Source organism: Balaenoptera physalus, assembly GCF_965194825.1.
Source record: "Balaenoptera physalus genome assembly, chromosome: 17".
Lineage (NCBI taxonomy): Eukaryota > Metazoa > Chordata > Mammalia > Artiodactyla > Balaenopteridae > Balaenoptera > Balaenoptera physalus.
In genome coordinates, this window is record NC_138895.1 from 21015742 (window position 1) to 21035672 (window position 19931).

The window sequence follows — 19931 nt, forward strand, 5'->3', positions numbered from 1 at the left end:
CCAGTGAGTTAAAAGTTCCACCTTTTTCCACAGTAACAACTATAGCTCTTTGTGTAATTTCCTACAATTGGTGGAGGTGAAGTTAAATGGGCCAGTGTAATTTTTTAAATGTCATTTCTGGAAGTTTTTATAACACAGAGCAGAAAATATTAGGGTGCATATCTCATGTAAAATGGAGGTGTGCTAAAGAGAGGTAGGAGAAAAATGGTACTGCTCTGGGAAAAAACTAGATTTGCCTCTACTTAAGTGAAGGCAAAATAGATTATAGAAGAATATAATGTCACATTCAGCTGAAAAAAAAATGTAGTTGTTGTGAGTAAATGAATTCGATCTTAGTTGAAAGAATTTTTATTCCAAAACAACTTTCATAAACACAGTGTGTGTGAATATAATTTCTTCTTAAGAAACTGATATATGATTTCTATGTTTAAGGTTAGATCTTGAAATTACGTGTATCTATTGTTTTCCTATTAATCATTATACTTCTATAGAAAAGTTGTTTGGGGTAAATTTTATTCTTGATACAGAGCATTGGTAATCTTTTTTTATTGTACAAGGTCATTCAAAATATTTTTCAGTAAAAATTCTTTTAATATACCATTTCTATGAAGGCAGCAATTTCAATTAAAAATAAGTGTAGCATTATTTATGTATTGATACCTCAATTTGTTTCCAAAAGAATTTGAAGCAGAGTGTAACATTATGAATCGGGAAGCAAAGCATCTCTGCCATTATATAGCATTCTGCATCAGTAAAAGAAAAGATGTGAGAGCCATTTAAATGCCATGAAGAAAAACATGAGAAAAATCAATGCTGAAATGAGTAATTGAATGATGTTCGCAAGGGCTGAACAGGTCATCATTAGGCTTGACACGATTGCAACAAAATTCCTAGGGTTATTCAACCTAATGTACGGGAAATCCAGTAAGACAAGACATTGCATTTACTGCTTAGATTTACATTGCTTTAAAGAATCAGAATATAGTCATCAAGCTAATATGAAGTGAAGGAAGACGCAATAATCAAGCAGGATGAAAATCCAATGACAACAGTGGCCTTGGAATGCTGTATTATAAGGTATTCTTGAGAACCACAGAAAATTTCTTTTTCACTAAAAGTAAGAGCACAGACTTCATACAATAGAACAAAAATAAATTTAAAAAATACAGCCAATAATAATACTTGAGAGAGCTTCCATGTCAGATACTTACAACAGAAAGTTCTACCTAGAGGGTGAAGATACACAACATTCCCTGGTACATGATGACAGGTGCAGCCTCCCAGATGATTAAGATTTAATAAATCTTATTTTATGTAACCAAAGCAAGGAATCCCACTTCAGGCATTGCATCCCGCCAGAACCTCCCTGAGACTAGACTGTTTGCATCTTTCCTCTCCTCTCAATACTGTCGTTACATCCAGATAACGAAAAGCAGAGCAACACCATAGCATGCCTCTCTTTAGGCCTATTTCAGTCATGTTATATGAGGCTCTCTACTTTCAAACTACATCATCTTAGAAAGGAGTTCTGTTTTTAAAAAATGAAGCAAAATTGTAAAGCTATGTTGAATATTTCTAGTAATGCAAAACTTATATCCTTCTTGTAAGGCAAACTCTTCCATTGATACATAGCAATGATAATTAGGGGGAAAAAACTGCCCTGGGGGTTGTCAAAACGTCCCTCTCTACAACTCTTGCATATTATTCCTATTGCTTTTTTAAAGCACTATAAGCAATATGCCTGATATCTTCTCTAGAAAGAATTTGTTATATATTTGAAGACAGCTGTTATATCCTCAGTCTTTGCTTTTTTAAACAAGAGTCTCACCTTTTTAAACCGGTAGAGTATTGATTCTAGAACCCTCCCCCATGGCAGCAATCTCTCCTTGATATGCGCCAGTGGGTACTTCTTGCTATAAACCTCTGCTGACAAGAACCACAGACCACGCACCAAATGTGTTTTCCCAAGACATGATCATTTTCTTTTCTCTTGGCATGCTTCCCCTGTTAATATTAACAACATTAACATTAACAAACAAAACATTAACAACAGAAAAAGCAAGCAACTGGATCCCCTCTTTTTATTGTTGGTTTATTGAGTTTGCTGCCAACAAAAAAACCCTCATTCATTTTTACCGTGATGTTCTTCTATGTAAATTTCCTACAGCCTTTCAATGTACACTCCCTTTTCAAGCTTCCACTCAAGCCTTTATATTTAACCCAGAAAACAGTTGTGATATGCTTTAGTTCTAGTTCGGTCTTCCAATGGAATTCTCTTGTGCACTCTCACTCTCTCTCTCTCTCTCTCTGTCTTTATCATCTCTGTGTCTCAGTCTGGGGTCATCTGTAAATCGGAAAGACACACCTTCACTTTTTGTGTTGAACAGATGAGGGTAAGGTGAGGGCTGGGCAGTCTGCCGCTAGAGACTGTGCCAGGACGATCTGCATACTCCAGGGTGTTCCAACGCAATATTACTAGCCAGCCAGCATCTTCTTTTCTGCAGAAATTTAAGTCAACGCATTATAAGACAACTGCTAATATTGTTATATTTTCTGTACGAGGAGCAATTAGTTTGCCATGAGTTGGAAAATGCATATACTTATCCAAGACCATGTACTGCAGTGTTTTAATGGAAAACTAGTGCAAAGAATTTCAGGATCTACATTTTCAGGACTAGATTTACCTGGAGCTTGTCATCCATCTTGCCCCTCATTTCTAGACCCAAACTAATGCTAGACAGGTCTGAAATAAATTATTCTGGAGATGTTCATATATCAATAAAAATGCAAATAATGTCCTAAAGTAAGTGTTTTAAATTCTGCTTTAAGAAGAATCACAATTCAGATATGGAAAGCTATAGAGAGTATGAGTAAAATTGTTGCCATCTAATAAAAATATTTTTCCAGGTAAAGTAACTTTTAAAAACCTTTCAAACTTTGGAAGAAAGCCTGCCTAAGTCAGAAAAAATCAACTTCTCTTTGGAATGGATTTGATTTATGATTGTTATTCTGATCATTAATTACAGCTACCTCCTAGCCTTTAAGGCCTTAAAATGGAAATCTGGAAGTCACAATTCTATTTCCTGTTCAAATATTATTCTCTACTAGGTCCTGGCCTCTTTAAAATGATAACCTAAACATAGTTAATTTATTTCTGTCTACCTCAAGGTATGTTATTTAGTGGGGGCAGAGAAGATTAAATAGAGGAGAAAGATATTATAAAAATCATCTTTTATGTATTTTTATTATTATACATTTGAGCCATGTTTATGAATTTTTATAGATTATATTTTTATTTCTGAATTATCCACGTTTTATAGAATTTTAGAATGCTATTTTTACATTCTAAAACACAATTTCTGCTGAAAACTCTAAGTAAATTCACATTAAGACAAGTAAAATAAATAACATGCAATCTAAAACATTTTATCATTTGTTATTTGAGCAGTTGTAGTAAAATCACCAGAGAGGAATGTGTAGTTGCAGCCATCCACTGTATCTTCAAGATGCTCAGCAACCACGAAATGAATTTCACATCAAGACCATAATGAGAAAAAAGATTCCAGAATAATTTCCTCTTTCTCGAATTGGATATGAATGAACAGAGAAGGCAGATCATTTCTAAAAACAACATCTCATCCAATGGACTGAATCCTTACAATCTTTGTATTAGGAGCTAACATTTGAAAACAGCGTGCAATCATTTTGACATGGTCAGGTGATACTTATTTTGAATATAGTCTATTTTTTTCAGACAACAACAACAATATCTGTTTAGTCTAGTTTTGTCTGTCTTACAAGTTGAAGAATAATAACAACCTTCTCAAATGAATAAGAACGCAACCTTCCCAAATTCTCCTGTGAACTGTTTCCAGAAGAAATGGTGGTATTTTTGTTATCCTTTCCCCATCTTCCAGCAGATCATGTATAATTATAGCTGTTAACTCTGTGACCATCCACCAGTATCTTTTCTGTGACACAACCCTTCCATCAGTTAAATGAAGAACTTTACTTTTTTTGGTCTTTGTTCATAATATTAGTATTGGTCTTAACACCTTGTGTAATGGTTAGCTGTAAATATGGCCGATACGATGGAATCAAGTTGCTACCTTCTTACTAAGGACGTGTCATTTATCTTCTTTAAGCCTCACTTTCTTGTGCATAATGTGGGAATATTAATGGCCTACATCTCATAGGGATAAATACATATTGAATCAAATAATGAATGTAAATTGCTTGTAACAGTGCCTGACATACAGTAAGTACTCAATATATCTTTCTTATTATTTATAAAAATATCCACCATGCCTGACACACAGTATATAATCAACAAATTGGAATTTAGGCCATTTTTAATCATTCGCTTACTCTGTATCCCTTCCAGCTTTATGGATTCACCTAGTACTTGGTATATAGCTATTGTTTGTATGGCTTTATATTAGAGTTCCCTGATATATTATGGTTCTCTTGGGTGTTTCCCTTTATATAAAAAGAACAGGTTATGTGGTGAAAGAAGCTTGGGAAATGTAGGACAAATTAAAAGAGCATTCTCAATTTCATTCATATGTTAATGTGCATGATAAATCTCCAGTAGCAAGCAGCTCTGCAGCTTTCCTAATACCTACTTGACCACACGCCCAACTCCCACATTCACCACCTTTCTTTAAAGCAGTTTTTCCGTTGTTGCCTATAACTATTATCTGCTTGCTTAGTCTTTAATGCCTTGAGACATTAGTTGCATACAGGTTCATCAAGGGAAGAGGATGGCTTTCCAGTTGCCCTTGTATTATTTTGCAGTACACCATCTGGGCTGGTGTGACCTTGGGGATTTTATCTTTTTACATCAACCTGGCTTATATACTTAGAGTGTTGACTGAGAGAGCTGCCTGCTTTTCACCTGCTTCTCAGAGCCAGCAGTGTGGGATGCCCTTAAATATAGGACTTCTGCTATTGTTCACAACCTCTTTGAATATCTGTGTGGCTCTTTGGCACTGAGTTAAGGCAGCAGAAATCACTGTCCGTGAAGAAAATCTCTACCCCTTTCCTTCTCATCCATTCCCATTCTTCAGACTAGAAGTGCTAGCCTCCCTGTCAAGTTGTCCACTGGAGGACCAGGTTTTGTGTAAGGAAATCTAACCTAACAGAAATCCTATGGGATTTCCTCCAGAAATTCCTAAGTAGGTGATCTCTCAAGGGTGGAATTTTCTACAAGAATCAGGCCGCTGCCTGATCCCACTAGGGATTCTAGTGACACAAAATGATAGCACAACCTACATCCCTTGAGGGAGTCTGAAGAATAGGTTTATGAAGACCCTGCGTGAAATCTTTTCGTCTACAAAAAGTCCCTTGAGTTACATTTAAAAATACCTGCAAAATAAGAGTCTTGTATATAGGAACGATAGTAAATCTGTTGACAAAATAGTATATGGGAGTACATTTACGGGAGAGATCATTAGAGGAGAGATCATTAGATCACTCCTTGCTATTAGAATATTTCATAATAAAATGGTCATATTTTTATTTGCATTACAGAGTATTACAATTGATAATTGTTTTATATATGCATATATAGATAGATCTGTATCTCTTTATACATACATATGCCTTTTTTCACATAGAACTACTATAGAGAGAACACCTTGAAGAAGAAATTTTCTAATAATTCTGAATCTAAAAATCTTGTAATTAAGATTTTATTTTGGGGGACTTCCCTGGCAGTCCAGTGGTTAAGACTCCACACTTCCAGTGCAGGGGGTGTGGGTTCGATCCCTGGTCGGGGAACTAAGGTCCCAAATGCCACATGGCATGGCCAAAAAAAAAAAAAGATTTTATTTTTTGTACCTGAACAGATTTTTTATTGAAGTATATTTGATTTACAATATCACATTAGTTTCAGGTGTACGGCATAGTGATTCAGTATTTTACAGATTATATTCCTTAAAAGTTATCACAAGGTAATGTTATAATTCCCTGTGCTGTACAGTATATCCTTGTTGCTTATCTATTTTATGTATAGCAGTTTGTGTCTCTTAATCCCATACCCCTATCTTGCCCCTCCCCTCTTCCCTCTCCTCACTGGTGAAAATAAACCACTATTTATTTTCTATATCTGTGAGTCTGTTTCTGTTTTGCATGTGTATTTTTTAAATTCCACATATAAGTGATATCATACAATATTTGTCTTTCTCTGTCTGACTTATTTCACTAGGTATAATAATCTCTAGGTCCACCCACATTGCTGCAAATGGAAGAATTTCATTCTTTGTTTTATGGCTGAGTAATATTCTATTGTATACCACATCTTCTTTATCCATTCTTCTGTTGATAGACACTTGGGTTGCTTCCATATCTTGGCTATTGTAAACAGTGCTGCTATGAACAATGGGGTGCATGTATCTTTTCAAATTTGTGTTGTCATTTTTCTCAGGATATATACCCAGGAGTGGAATTGCTGGGTCATATAATAGTTCCATTCTTAGTTTTCTGAGGAAATTCCATACTGTTCTCCAGAGTGGCTGTTCCAATTTACATTCCCACCAACAGCGTAAGAGGATTTCCTTTTCTTCACATCCTCTCCCACATTTGTTATTTGTAGACTTTTGATGGTAGCCATAGTAAGATTTTAAAAAGGACAAAGTAAGTATGTAGTAAGGGGAACAGAGATATTCCCCTATACTTTATTTGAACTATAAAAGCACAAATAAATTAGTCTGACATTCAAACTGAAGAATTCACTTGGTCTTCAGATTAAAAATATATTTCTGGGTAGTCTGATAAAATTTGTTTCCAATTAGCTTTATGCCACTCCTGTCACCTTCCGCCCCATTGAATTCAGTAAATACTTTAGACCTTGATGAGCTATGGGGCTGGGTGTTCAGAGGCTGCGCAGGTCTGAATGAAGATAAGATAACAGTCCTTTATTTTGTAGTAACCACATTGTCATTGAAGATGAGCTTGGAAGGGGAACAGTGGGTTTTCAAAAGGTGTTTTTGCCTTAAGAGCTGTTTTTGTACACAATGCCATGCTAAGGTGAATATTTTGGAGTGGATACCTCATGCTAACACTGCTTTCACCGTTTCATTAATTTGTCAGAGACAAACAGTCCTTTAAACACTGTATCTTAAAAACACTTTCAACTTCCTTATGAAAAAGGGTTTTATCTGTTTTGCAGAACAATAGCATCTTTGCCGACTACTAAGTACAGTGTTCATGCAATGCTCCAACCCAGAGCTTACGTCTCACAAAAAAGATTGTGCTGTTTTTAAGGATCATTCTACCTATTTTTTTAAAAAAATAGAACATCCTTCTTCTTTTTCAAAATAGAACTTTCAAGCCAATAGCAGCAATACCTTATTTTAAATCAGCTTGTACAGGGTACATCTGCTCGAAAAGGGTGTCACCTCAGCACAAGGACCTTACTATGTTTTTGTGGCCAAGAGCATCATGTGTCTTGAGTCATGTCAGAAACACTTTAGGTACCGCTTCATTTATTTAAAATCGAATTTTAAGAAGGAAAACTAGCGTAGATGCAGTACTTTGTGTTTCTGAGTAGATGAAATTAATTTGCGGGGAAAATGTGAACCAAAATATTTTCCCTAAAAAATTTCCAAAGTCTGTTTCTGATCACTTAAAAGAGGAGTATAAGGTGCACATTAAATCCTCTGTCAGGAAAACGAGAAAAATATCGACATCTAGGGTTGCGGTTGCTGTGGGAATGTCTCTTTTTATTTCATACAAGAGTAAATAGTCACATAAAGCATTCATTAATAGCCAGGAAACAAATCAGACTTTCTCTTAGGCAGACTTATGTAATGTACTCATTTTCATTAGAGAAAGTTTTAATTGAGTGATATTTCAAACATCAGAACAAACTTGAATATATTTCTCTTTTCACTTAATCCTAATTTAGTACTCAAATCCATCATGACGGTTCATTTAGATCAATATATTATACCTATTAAGACTTGAAATAAATCTTTTACACATCCAAAAGTCTTCCTTTTTATTGTCTTGCTGAACTGCTGTGTTAAGTATATTCTTTGGCTCTCAAATGTATCAGAATCTTAGAGTAACTGGAACAATAAAAATATACCCATAAAGGTATGCACACATGAAAAACATAAAGAAAATATAGAGCATATATATGTATGTACATATACTATATATGTATATATATATAATGTTCTACATGAGATAAACGTAAAGTAAGCTGTTCTTCTGGTAAAACTAAGATCCTTAACCACATTAACTGATTTATTCTACTTTTTATTTTGAAATACATACAGTTTTACAGAAAAGTTTCAAGGATAGTACCTGGCTCTCATTATCCTCAGCACACTTACTTGCTCACATAAATTACCTGCCCAAATCACCAGCAGCGCCAGCCAAATCCTTTGCCCTGCCCCCTGAACGCAGTGGCTGCACGGGCTGAATCCTTGACCCAGGCCAAGGAGAAGCCAAAGGGACCACATTAACTTTTCAATATCATTTGAATTTTATTGAGGAATGCCAGGAGCTTCCAGATGAGTCTTCTGCTTCAAGACAAGATGGTGTAATTTCCATATCACACATTTCTTCTCTTCTTGGAAAGTTCTAAGGAAGAGTCCACATCAGAATTTCATACAGACTACCAACTTAACATTTTTTTCAAAAAAAGCACCATGAGGCTTGTGAAGTTTTAAATTTCATGACAAATTCTATTTCTAGTCTTCTTTCACAATCAGTAACTGTAGCAAAAGCTGGGATAAAAAAAAAAATGAGGAAAAAAGTGGGGATATCAATTTTATCTCCTGCAATTACAGGAAGTAAACTCCATGGAATATTCTGCTTTATTGGATTGGGTATGAACCATCAAATGAAAGACATTTTATCTATTTGGTTTATTCATAGAATGTGGTTTATTACATTGTATAGTAAACCGGAAGATACTGGGTGAGTCATTTAACCACTTGCCAAGTTTCATTTAGTAAAAGACCACTTCTGTTGCTCTATATGTTATAGAGACTCAGAAAAGCGAAATGCATTTTATAGCAATTATCAGTATTAGTCACAATTCCTCCTTTTATTGTACGAGGGACAGATATTTTGCAGAAAATTAAAAGCCAGTGACCTAGAAGGTAAATGACTTGCCTAATGTCCTAGAGAGGTTGAGCAGCAGAAGGAGATTAAGGTCTCCTGGCTCCTAATCTGGCATACAAACCAACGGAACACATTGCTCTCATCAATGCATGTAATTGATAAGAGGTTCCCTATTCCCCTTTGCACACAGGAAGACATTCATTATACGCCTTTCTGGGTGAAAAGGGACTTTAAGCCACAGGGTTTTTTCTTCCCTTACCATGCAAGAAGGGCACATTTGAATTAAATAAAACACCTCCGCATCCAAAGAAACCTGCCAAGAGTAAGGAGAAAGGACTCTCCAGCTTAATGTTTTTTCTCTAGTAGGGAGGAATGAAGCAGTGTTCAGCTACTCAGAAATTGTATCCTAACTATAAGAAGTGATGTTTGTCCCCAAATAAAGCCATATGATAAACACATGTGCTTGTAAAACAGCCCACTCCAAACCACGTACTGAAGTGAAAAGAGGGTTGAAGATGTATTTTATTTGATGAGCCATATACAAATCTTAGTGTATGTTCACAACCTCATTAAATATATGGCAGCCCCTTTGGAACAAATCAAACATGGTCACAAACTTCCTGAGCCTATTTTGGGAAACAGAACTGCTGGGCAAGTTAAGCTTCAGGCCACAGACCAACCACAAGAGCCACAAGTATGGCTGGTTGGATGAATTTGGAAACCCATAGCACAGAGCCTGAATTATTCCCTGGGGCTAGAGGCAGATCAGTGAGCTGTTACTTAGGGAATTACCATATTTGTCCATATCTGACACATTTGAAAAGTTGAAGCTGTGAAAATGACACTGCTTCTTGTGCTATATCCTAATCTCACCTGTGGCTGAAGATCAATAGTATAAAATTCTGCTTACTGGGTAGAACAAACAGATTTCAGCCAGCAGATACACACACATGCACCCCCCCCTACACACACACGCACACACACACGCATGGAAAATGTACATATTTGTAAATAGTATATTAATTTGTGACCTATATTATTTTATTTATTTATTTTTGGCTGTGTTGGGTCTTCGTTTCTGTGCGAGGGCTTTCTCTAGTTGCGGCGAGCGGGGGTCACTCTTCATCGCGGTGCGCGGGCCTCTCGCTATCGCGGCCTCTCTTGTTGTGGAGCCCAGGCTCCAGACGCGCAGGCTCAGTAGTTGTGTCTCACGGGCCTAGTTGCTCCACGGCATGAGGGATCTTCCCAAACCAGAGCTCGAACCCGTGTCCCCTGCATTAGCAGGCAGATTCTCAACCACTGCGCCACCAGTGAAGCCCAATTTGTGACCTATATTATTAACGCCCTAATTTTAAAGTTTCAGGACAGATTTTCTCTAAGCATCTGAGAAACTCTGTGGGTATATGAATGTATTCTTGGGGATTCAAGTCGTCTCTAACATTTATTTTCGATGCTAGGTTTTTGTTGCTCTGATCACCTTTAAAAAACTTAATACAGAATATTCTGGATCATCTGGAGGATCCCAAACTGCCATTTGATTTGTGCTTACAAACAAATTGATGCCACATGGTATTTCTAAAGGGAAAAAAGAAATGGCTTTAATATATAAACCATGCATTCACCCCCAAATGAAGGCCAAATGCTGTCATGATTTACTGTACAAAAGAAGTTTTCACAGCAGTTCCCAAAGGGCAAATTGGGGTGAAGTGAATCATCACATAACACATGGTAATGCAGACCTAGCCGTCCCTGCCACAAGGAAGGCTGTAAAGGCAGCCCTTTGTGCCAGGGTCTCTGGCTTCTACTCCCATAACATATTTGGAACATGCACAAAGGTAGGAGAATCCAGAGATGATCGCCATCAGCAGGCGTCTTGGAGGACATGTTTTGCAGAAGGCTTTAGCAGAGCACATTTTCATGTAATGGGGGCAGAGCCTCACCTTTAAACCTAGCACAGAAAGATGGAATAGCAAATTGGGGCAGAAGTAGCTAAACTGAAAGAAATATATCCTTGATAGAAGTCTCTCTATTAAAAAATTCAATGTGTAGCAATTACAGGTCGAAAGACTGAGAACTTTTGGAAGCGTGCATGCCATGCTATTCCACTCAGTAATGTTTGAGCGCCCATTAGAAGACAGGCTGTAAACACTGGCAAAACATGGTCCCTATCCTTAGGGTACTTACATTTTAAGGAAAGAGACAGGCTCCTAAAAAAAATAATTTCAGTATAATTGGGGTGCTATGGGAGAAAAAGAAGAGCACTTTTCCAGCCTGATGATACAAAAGAAGGACCAAATAATCATGAACCAACACGGACCCGTGTGGATATGCATCAGAGAAATAGAAGTGGAGCCACAGAATTCAAGCGATGCAAAGAAGAGTATCAGACCCAAACTCACAGTAGACACACTGTCCTTCATAATGAGAAAGAATTTGTCCTTCTGCTAAACATCAACACACACGCTCTTTGGTGCAACGTTTCAGGCCACTGCATATTCTGGGTACCTTGTACTTAATTCAGAGTCTGAGCTGCAGTCCTCTCAACTCATCCTGCTGAGTATCACTTTTTTTTTTAAGTAGTGACAAATCATCCCAGCATCCTAGGGTATTTCTAGTATCTCAAAGGGCATTCTAAAATCTTAAACATGATTTTCATTCTTTTTGAAATTAAAAAATCAGGTATTTGTATAGGAAAATTATTTATAATCCCAGGAACACCCTATTATGTCTTTAAAAGGGGAAAAAGAGTGGTGCTTTATCAAGATAGCCCAGGGATCAGAACAATTCAGGTTGGAATTGTGCTAAACCCTATGAGAGCCATGTGGCTTGGTTAGCTAATCTATAGCCCAGACTGCCAGGCACACCTCCAAGAAGCTACATTTAACTTTTTCATTCACTTTCAAGAGTAAACTTATGAATAATGAAGGTTAAAAAAAGTCTTCTGCCTCTGTCGCCTTGATGTCAATGCCACAGATCAGCCAGGAAAGCCAGAGTCCAATGGGTCCAAAGAGATCTTCGTAGTTTGGATGCTTACAGCTTTTCAGTGGTAAGCCTACAGATCAGGGAAGCAAGTTGCAGCACAAAAGTGAAAAGGTTACAAGCTTCAAAGGTAATTCTAAGTAATGGGATCTTGAGCTGGAAGTCCTCTAGAAATCTGATGAAGTTCAATAGCTAAGCATCTGACAAGTTCGATAAATTGGAAACTGTGAATTTACTTGTAATAGTAACTATTCTCCCCAGACCTACCCACACTCATGAGATTCTGTGTAATTTAGACACAGAGAATCTTAAAATAAAAATCCAGAGAAGGAGATAAATGTATAACATAAAAAGATCAGTCCTAATTGCAGTTTATGTTGGTGTTGGGTAAGAATTCCGGAAGGTTATCTAAACCAAATTCTGGACCCTTGGAGAGTGTTCTGCTTTATTTATTGTTCTGCAATACCACCTGCCTTTTTCCCAGTTTCCTTTGTGCTTAGGAAATATTTTGTGCGTGTCCCTTTTTTGTAGCATAGCTTCTGATTTCGGTGAAAAATGGATGGTGGGGTATTTATTCATGTATATAGTTTTCCTTTTCTTTTTGCATTCTTTAAAAGTAAAACCTTATAACTTCATTCCCCTAGGTAGTGATAGAAGTCAGGCAGAAATTATTTAAAGGAAAAAATGAGATTAATATTTTAGTTTGAATGTCAAAGCAGAGGGAACTTGGGCAGTGTAAAAGGGTCATGAATTCACAGGCAATATTATCTGTAGTGTTTTATCTTCATATATAACTGGAAAAAAAGATTTAAAATCTACTCTTTAATTTGAAATAAATATGTAAGTAAAACTAAATTGTTTTTAAAAAGTTAAAAATTATCCACTAGATCTTTTCATTTTCTTTGTCTTTTGTTCATTTCACTGCTTTCTTGAAATCTCATTCCATAAGCATGTTTTATTAATTCTCTATTAATAAGCATTCACTTAAAACATGACTGATTAAAAAGTAGACCTGATTTTAAGTAGGTGTTCTGAAAATGTTTCATTTATTGAATTCATTGAGGTTTAAGTTCTCATTTGTATTGCTAGAGGGTAAAGTACAGATACTTATGCTTGTTTTATCATTATAATGAAAGCAGTACTCATATTTGCAACACTAATTAAAATTCTTCTCTGACCCATATAAATTCTGCCTCTCCCTCAAATAGATTATTTTCAAATCTTTATACAAATATTACTATATATGTGTGTGATAATGTAAGTATCTATCTTTAGTGTAACATAATCAAGAGTAAGAGAAAGTAAAAATTAGGTTCAGACTTTTTAACACTGCGGGGTACAGTTTTAGTACCCTACAGAGAGAATTAGTCACACGACTCCCATTAACTTTAATGGAACTTGTATGGGCAAATTGTATGCTGAAATTCTTAGGAAGTAGAACGTCAGTAGAGTTTATTAGTTTCATTTTTCCTCTTCAGAACTTCAGTTTTGACTACCTTTACTTTCTAATGGTCTAGAGGAAAGACATGTCAATAAAAATGATTAACATAAATGTTTTCCAAGTTTTATAAGACCACATTTTCTATACATTTGCCCAGAAGTTAGAAATTTGCAAACGATGCTTAAATAGCATTTGAGATTTAATTAGCAAGTAAATTCAACTAAACAAAAGACATAGCTTTTAGATATGAAAATAATAGTATTCTTTAAACATGAATATTGTAGCATCATTTATCCCCTAGTGATTATTCATTTTTCACATTCCTATTTGCTATTACAATAGCAAAATTGAAAACTTTAAAAGTATTTTCAGTATAATAAATGTGAAATTAAATACCTTCTTATTACTACATTTAGGAGTTTGTATTTGAAATGAAATGTATTTGGAATTCTACATATTGGTCTTATTAAAATATTATATACCACACTTAGGCACTGATGAGAAAGAAACACATGGACAATTAAAAATTAAAGCATCCTCATGAGGGGCAAAAGGAACCTAAATGTTCTTTACCAGCAATACCTTTCCACAATTATGGATTCGATCTCCTGACTACGTGGTGAAGTTATGATCAGTTAACAAATTCACTCAAAAGAATTTAGTATAATATTAAATTTACATTCACAATACAGAATACAAAAAGAGATAAATGAAGATTCTTCTAATGTTCACTCATTCAAGATGTTGATAGCACTACAAAATTTGGAAACGACTAAATATCTCTCAACTTTCTCTTTCCTTCATCAAATAGATCTATCTGTATTTACAATTTTCTAGAAATTCACCATTAAAAACATTAACTTTAAAAAGTTTTTAAAAGAACCCTCAGTGTATGTTGTGATAATCTTTCATTTTACCTTATTTGGGTATCTAAATAACCAAAACTGGATTTATCAGACCAAAATAACCTTGTTTAATCAGGAATAAAAAGCAGACATTAATGAACTGATAATTAACAACATAAATAATTTCATCTTGGATCAAAGTTTCAGAAAAACAAAAAAAGATTGATCAAATCCAGTCTGTTACATAAGTGAAGTTTCTTGTAAAAACATTAGTTGGTTATCATACAAACCCGTGAAACATGCATACCATCAATGACTATTAGTGCTGCAAGAAACATTAGCCATCTAGTCTTCTCCATTATTTTAAAGGTGAAGAAATTACTCCTTCAAGAGGTTAAATGATAATCCTAAGGTCTCTCAGCTACTTAGTTGTAAGGAAAACTAGAATCCAAATCTCTTGATTCCTCATTCATTCACAGAGCAATTTTTTATTGAGCACCTACATTAGCCTTACACAGCTGTAGGAATTGGATTAAAGTGATGAACAAAACATACAAGAGCCTTGCCATCGTGGATCTGATATTCTAAATAGGGAGATAAAACAAAGAAAGAAATAAGTAAAGAAAAAAGACAATTTCAGATTGTGGTTCATATGTAAAAAGATTCGGTATGATTTTCACCAACTGAGAATGTAGCTATTTACTAGTAGTTCTCTTCTCAACTCCTTTGATATCTCCATTTCTCTCCTTGTAGTTAACATAAACAGAGGGAATTCCCTAGTGGTCCAGTGGTTAGGACTCTGCACTTTCACTGCTGAGGGCCTGGGCCCGGTCCCTGGTCAGAGAACTAGAATCCTGCAGGCTATGTGGCGTGACCCAAAAAATAAATAAATAAATAAGTACAGAGAGACTTACCAGTAGATCTACCTTTCTACCATCTCTCATTGATCAAGTTCCCTCAGAAGACACCCACATATTCACATATTCATGAAACACATCAATATTTGCCTTGCTTCATTCCATTCATATTATGTGTTTATGAGGCAGCAAAGATGTTCACTTTCACTAGAGTTTTTAAGTATCTGACTGTTGTAGTTTTGGGTCTTTTGAGTTTGTCCCTGTGTCATAGGAGAAGTTCAAAGCCTGAAAACCTCAGACCAGGTGGTAAAAACAATTTCAGAAAATGTGTACAGTTAAGGATTCTCTTGCAGATCAAAATAGCTATCCCTTCATGGTTATTTCTAATTCCATGTGATTTTTCTCTGTAGAGAACAAAAGAGAGTGAATGATGAAGTGGGGTATGAACCTGGCTGCTTGTAATTGTATGAAATTACACTGACTGTCTTGTCTTCGGTGTCAGACAGTGAAACTGTTTCCCATAACTAGTAAAAGGGATGCTCAGTGCTTTTGCCTTTCATTTTTTCTTAATGCATAATTTATGTATGGCCCATTTATTAATAACCATGAAGTGTTGTACCTGGAAATCTGTTCACAAAAGAACAGAATATATAGACTCAAAATGAACATTTCATAAGGCCGATATTATTTTTACATTAAAAAAACACTTGCTCTAGTTAATTCTTGTTGAGAATGTTGGATAAAATCCAACAGATATTACTCAATTATTAATATAACCATATTTATCAAATTGAACAAGAATTTTAACTATATCCTGATTACTGATATATCTCAAGAGAGATAAAACATTTTTATAAGGACATATTCTACCTAGAAGGGAAAATATTTCAACAAAGCACCATTTCTGTGAGTTCCTTCAAGGCAGAGAAACTTTATTATTCACCCTGCATGTATTTCCCTTGCCTAACATAAATGACATATTATATTGTAATGATAATAAAACCTACAATAGCTAATATTTAAATAATTAATATTTGTGAGGCAACAATCTTATAAGCTAGGTATTATTGTCATTTCATGTTATCAATGAAGAGAGATTAAATATTTTGCCCAATGTCACTCAGCTGATGAGAGGAAGAACCTGGGATTTGAACTCAAGCATCTAACTCTAGAACCTACCTTCTTTTATTTATTTATTTATGTATTTATTTATTTATTTTGGGCTGCATTAGGTCTTAGTTGCAGCATGCAGGATCTTTCGTTGTGGCGCACGGGCTTCTCTCTAGTTGAGGTGCATGGGCTCTCTAGTTGTGGTGTCTGCACTCAGTTGCCCCGCAGCAGGAGGGATCTTAGTTCCCAGACCAGAGATCAAACCCATGTTCCCTGCATTGGAAGGCAGATTCTCAACTACTGGACCACCAGGGAAGTCCCTAGAACCTACCTTCTTAATCATTAATTTTACTAAGTTCCATGACCTGAAAGGTTACTGAAAGCCATACAGTAGGCCAAATTTCCTAATTTACAGGCAAGAATATTTGAACTACACCTACTGTTTTTATTTTTGTTCATGTATTTATTTGCAAATGAATTACTCATACTTAGATTGTTAGTTTTACATAGTATGGCGGACAGACTCTTAAAGTGTCTCCTATCACCCCTACCTCCTGATGTCCATGTCCTTGTGTGACTTCCTTTCCTTGAGTATGGATGAGACATGTGACTTTCTTTTAACCAGTAGAATACAACAAAGGCAAAGGAATATACATAATTGCATGTATGTGATTATGTTCGTAAGATCATAGCTCCCATTTTGCAAGAATCTCTCTTGCTCTTGCTGACTTTGATGAAGCAAGCAGTGATGTCAGAAGACTCATGTGGTAAGAAACTGGGCGTAGCTTCTAGGAACTGAGAGGAGCTTGCAGCCAATAGCCTGACAGCCAGCAAGAAAATGAGGCCCTCAGTCCTACAACCACAAGGAAATGAATTATGGCAGTGACAGAACCTAAGTGAATTTGCAAATGGATCCTTTCCTGGTTGAGTATTCAGATGAGAACCCAATCCTCAAGAAAGCCTTGACCTCAGTCTTTCAGAGACACAGCTAATCTGTGTTCAGACTCCTGATCCACAGAAATTTTTAGATAACAAATGTCTGTTGTTTTAAGCCACTACTTAAAGGTAATTTCTTATACAACAATAAAAAACTAGTATATGTAGTCATCCTTATTACGACAGGAATCTGACACTGAATTTAGACTAAATAAGGTTTAGCTAGACAAGGTTTAGTTACTTTTTATGTAATAGGAGGACCCCAATAAATATCTGTTAAATGAAAGAATGATACAATATCTTTAGTATAACATCAACAAGGAAGAAGTGACATCTGATCACGGTATTACTATGATTATAACTTTAAAACAATGTTTATTGCCTGATAATACCACTTATTCTTTTATCTGTGTGCACGTAGAGATGGATTTGCAGTCAAAAGTAGCTTTGGTTTGAATCTCAAGCTTAGAAAGGAAGAAATGACTTAGCCTCTAGAAATTTTCTAATGTGACTTCTCTACATATGTGGTGTGTATGATGCTATTATAGCTTCTCGTGTTACTTCAGGATCAGTGCTATAAATAATTCATCAGTGTGGCTTTTAAACAATCATTTCTATGTTTAAGTTCATTAAAAGAACTGTTTTTGACTACATTCTCCTTTTCAAAAACTCTAAATCACACTTGAATGGACATTTACTTTATCCCTGTTATTCAGGCATTCTATAATGCCTAGTAAAAAGTCTTCAAAAACCACCTTGCTTTAAAAAACTAAAAATAGAATTACCATATGAACCAGCAATCCCACTACTGGGCATATAACCAGAGAAAATCATAATTCAAAAAGACACATGCACCCCAATGTTCATTGCAGCACTATTTGCAATAGCCAGGTCATGGAAGCAACCTAAGTGTCCATCGACAGATGAATGGATAAAGAAGATGTGGTACGTATATACAATGAAATATTACTCAGCCATAAAAAGGAAAGAAATTGGGTCATTTGTAAAGACATGGATGGAGCTAGAGACTGTCATACAGAGTGAAGTCAGAAAGAGAAAAACAAATATCATATATTAACGCATATATGTGGAACCTAGAAAAATAGTACAGATGAACCGGTTTGCAGGGCAGAAATAGAGACACAGATGTAGAGAACAAACGTATGGACACGAAGGGGGGAAAGTGGTGGGGGGTGGTGGTGGTGGGATGAATTGGGAGATTAGGATTGACATATATACAATAATATGTATAAAATAGATAACTAATAAGAACCTGCTGTATAAAAAAATAAATAAAATTCAAAAAACAAAAAAAACTAGCTATGAAAAACACATATGTAGAGTTGAGTGCTTATAAAAATGCTGGCCTATTTTTTAAATGTGACTGTGTAAAATTAAGATATAATGGAACCATTTCTACAGTTACTATCTGTCGTTGACTATAACATTACTAGGATCATAGGCAAATGAAGTTAAATACAGTAGCCATTAAAACAGTCTTGAATTTAAAAAGCCTTCATTTTGTACACGTAAAATAAATTGTTTTGTTTTCAGACATATAACATTCTGGTGTCATGGCTAATAAGAAAACAAATCTTACCTATATTAAGAAAATTTAAAATCGTCCACTTTGCTTCATTTTACATATGAAGATATTGAAGTTCAGTGAGAGACCAAAAAGAAAGTGATCAGTGACAGAATAGCACTGGAAATCTCTTCCCCGGAAACTAACTAATGAACAAAGACCTCTAATTTTTTGTACATTTATCAAAATTATTAACCAAAACAGTCAAGTAGAATATACCAGTTATATGTTCCTGTCTTATCTTAAAATACAAGGACCTAAATATAGAAACCTTAGCTTCTATATATAGATTTATGCTTTCAGATGCATTCTGGATACCAAGGCAGGTTAATACAAGTAAATTTGAAGCAAAAATTTCCCAAAAGAAAGGAAAGAATTTTAAGAAATCATGGCTGTGGAGGAATAGGAATATCATGTCAACACACTGAATAATTTTTGAAAAGAGATAGAATATTAATTCATTGATAAAGGATGGGATTCACTGTGTTTGCTGAATCTGAATCATTGCTTTCTGTACTTCTGAAAGTATATAGTTACCATTCATTGTTCTAAACACATATAATGAAAGCCAGAATATGAAAAATGAAATTTGGAAAAAAATTAGAAGTTCAAAAATTAAAAACTAATTATAGACTATTGATAACACATGAAAGAGTTCAGAATTCACTTCTGAAGATTATAAATTATGTATCAATTTAGAGAATTACAATCTGTCTCAAAGTTATGTGTTATATATTAGATGAAAAAGTAGACCAACTATGATAACTTAAAAATAATTTTAGAAAGTCCAAAATAACCACTGTCAACCTTTTATGTATATTTGCATTTAAATTGAAAATCTGTACATTTTAGGTTTTTTTTTACCTAGTCCAAAATGCAATATTGTATTTTTCTTATTCCATTTAGAGGTAAAAGAGTAAAAGTGGATAGAAAAAAGAATATGATTTTTAACATAATTTTGGAATAAAAAAGCAATTGGGAAAACTGAAAATATTTTACTCTTACGAACAGTACTTTAAAAGAAGATCTCCTGAAACAACCTGTTTCAGAGGTAACACTGGGACATAAGTTAAAATAGGAAAGTTTTTGAATTGAAGAAC

At 35.2% G+C, this 19931-nt stretch overlaps 1 long non-coding RNA gene across 5 annotated transcripts in view; it reads right to left on the reverse strand.

The window, feature by feature from the left end:
* Positions 1 to 515: 515 nt before the first annotated feature.
* The window catches only part of LOC309646377, a 52051-nt gene continuing 32635 nt past the window's right edge, over positions 516 to 19931 (reverse strand). For all 5 annotated transcript variants that reach the window (XR_014255315.1, XR_014255316.1, XR_014255317.1 and 2 more), the window contains one exon: positions 516 to 2498. This is a non-coding gene — a long non-coding RNA (uncharacterized lncRNA). The remainder of the gene's footprint in view (positions 2499 to 19931) is intronic.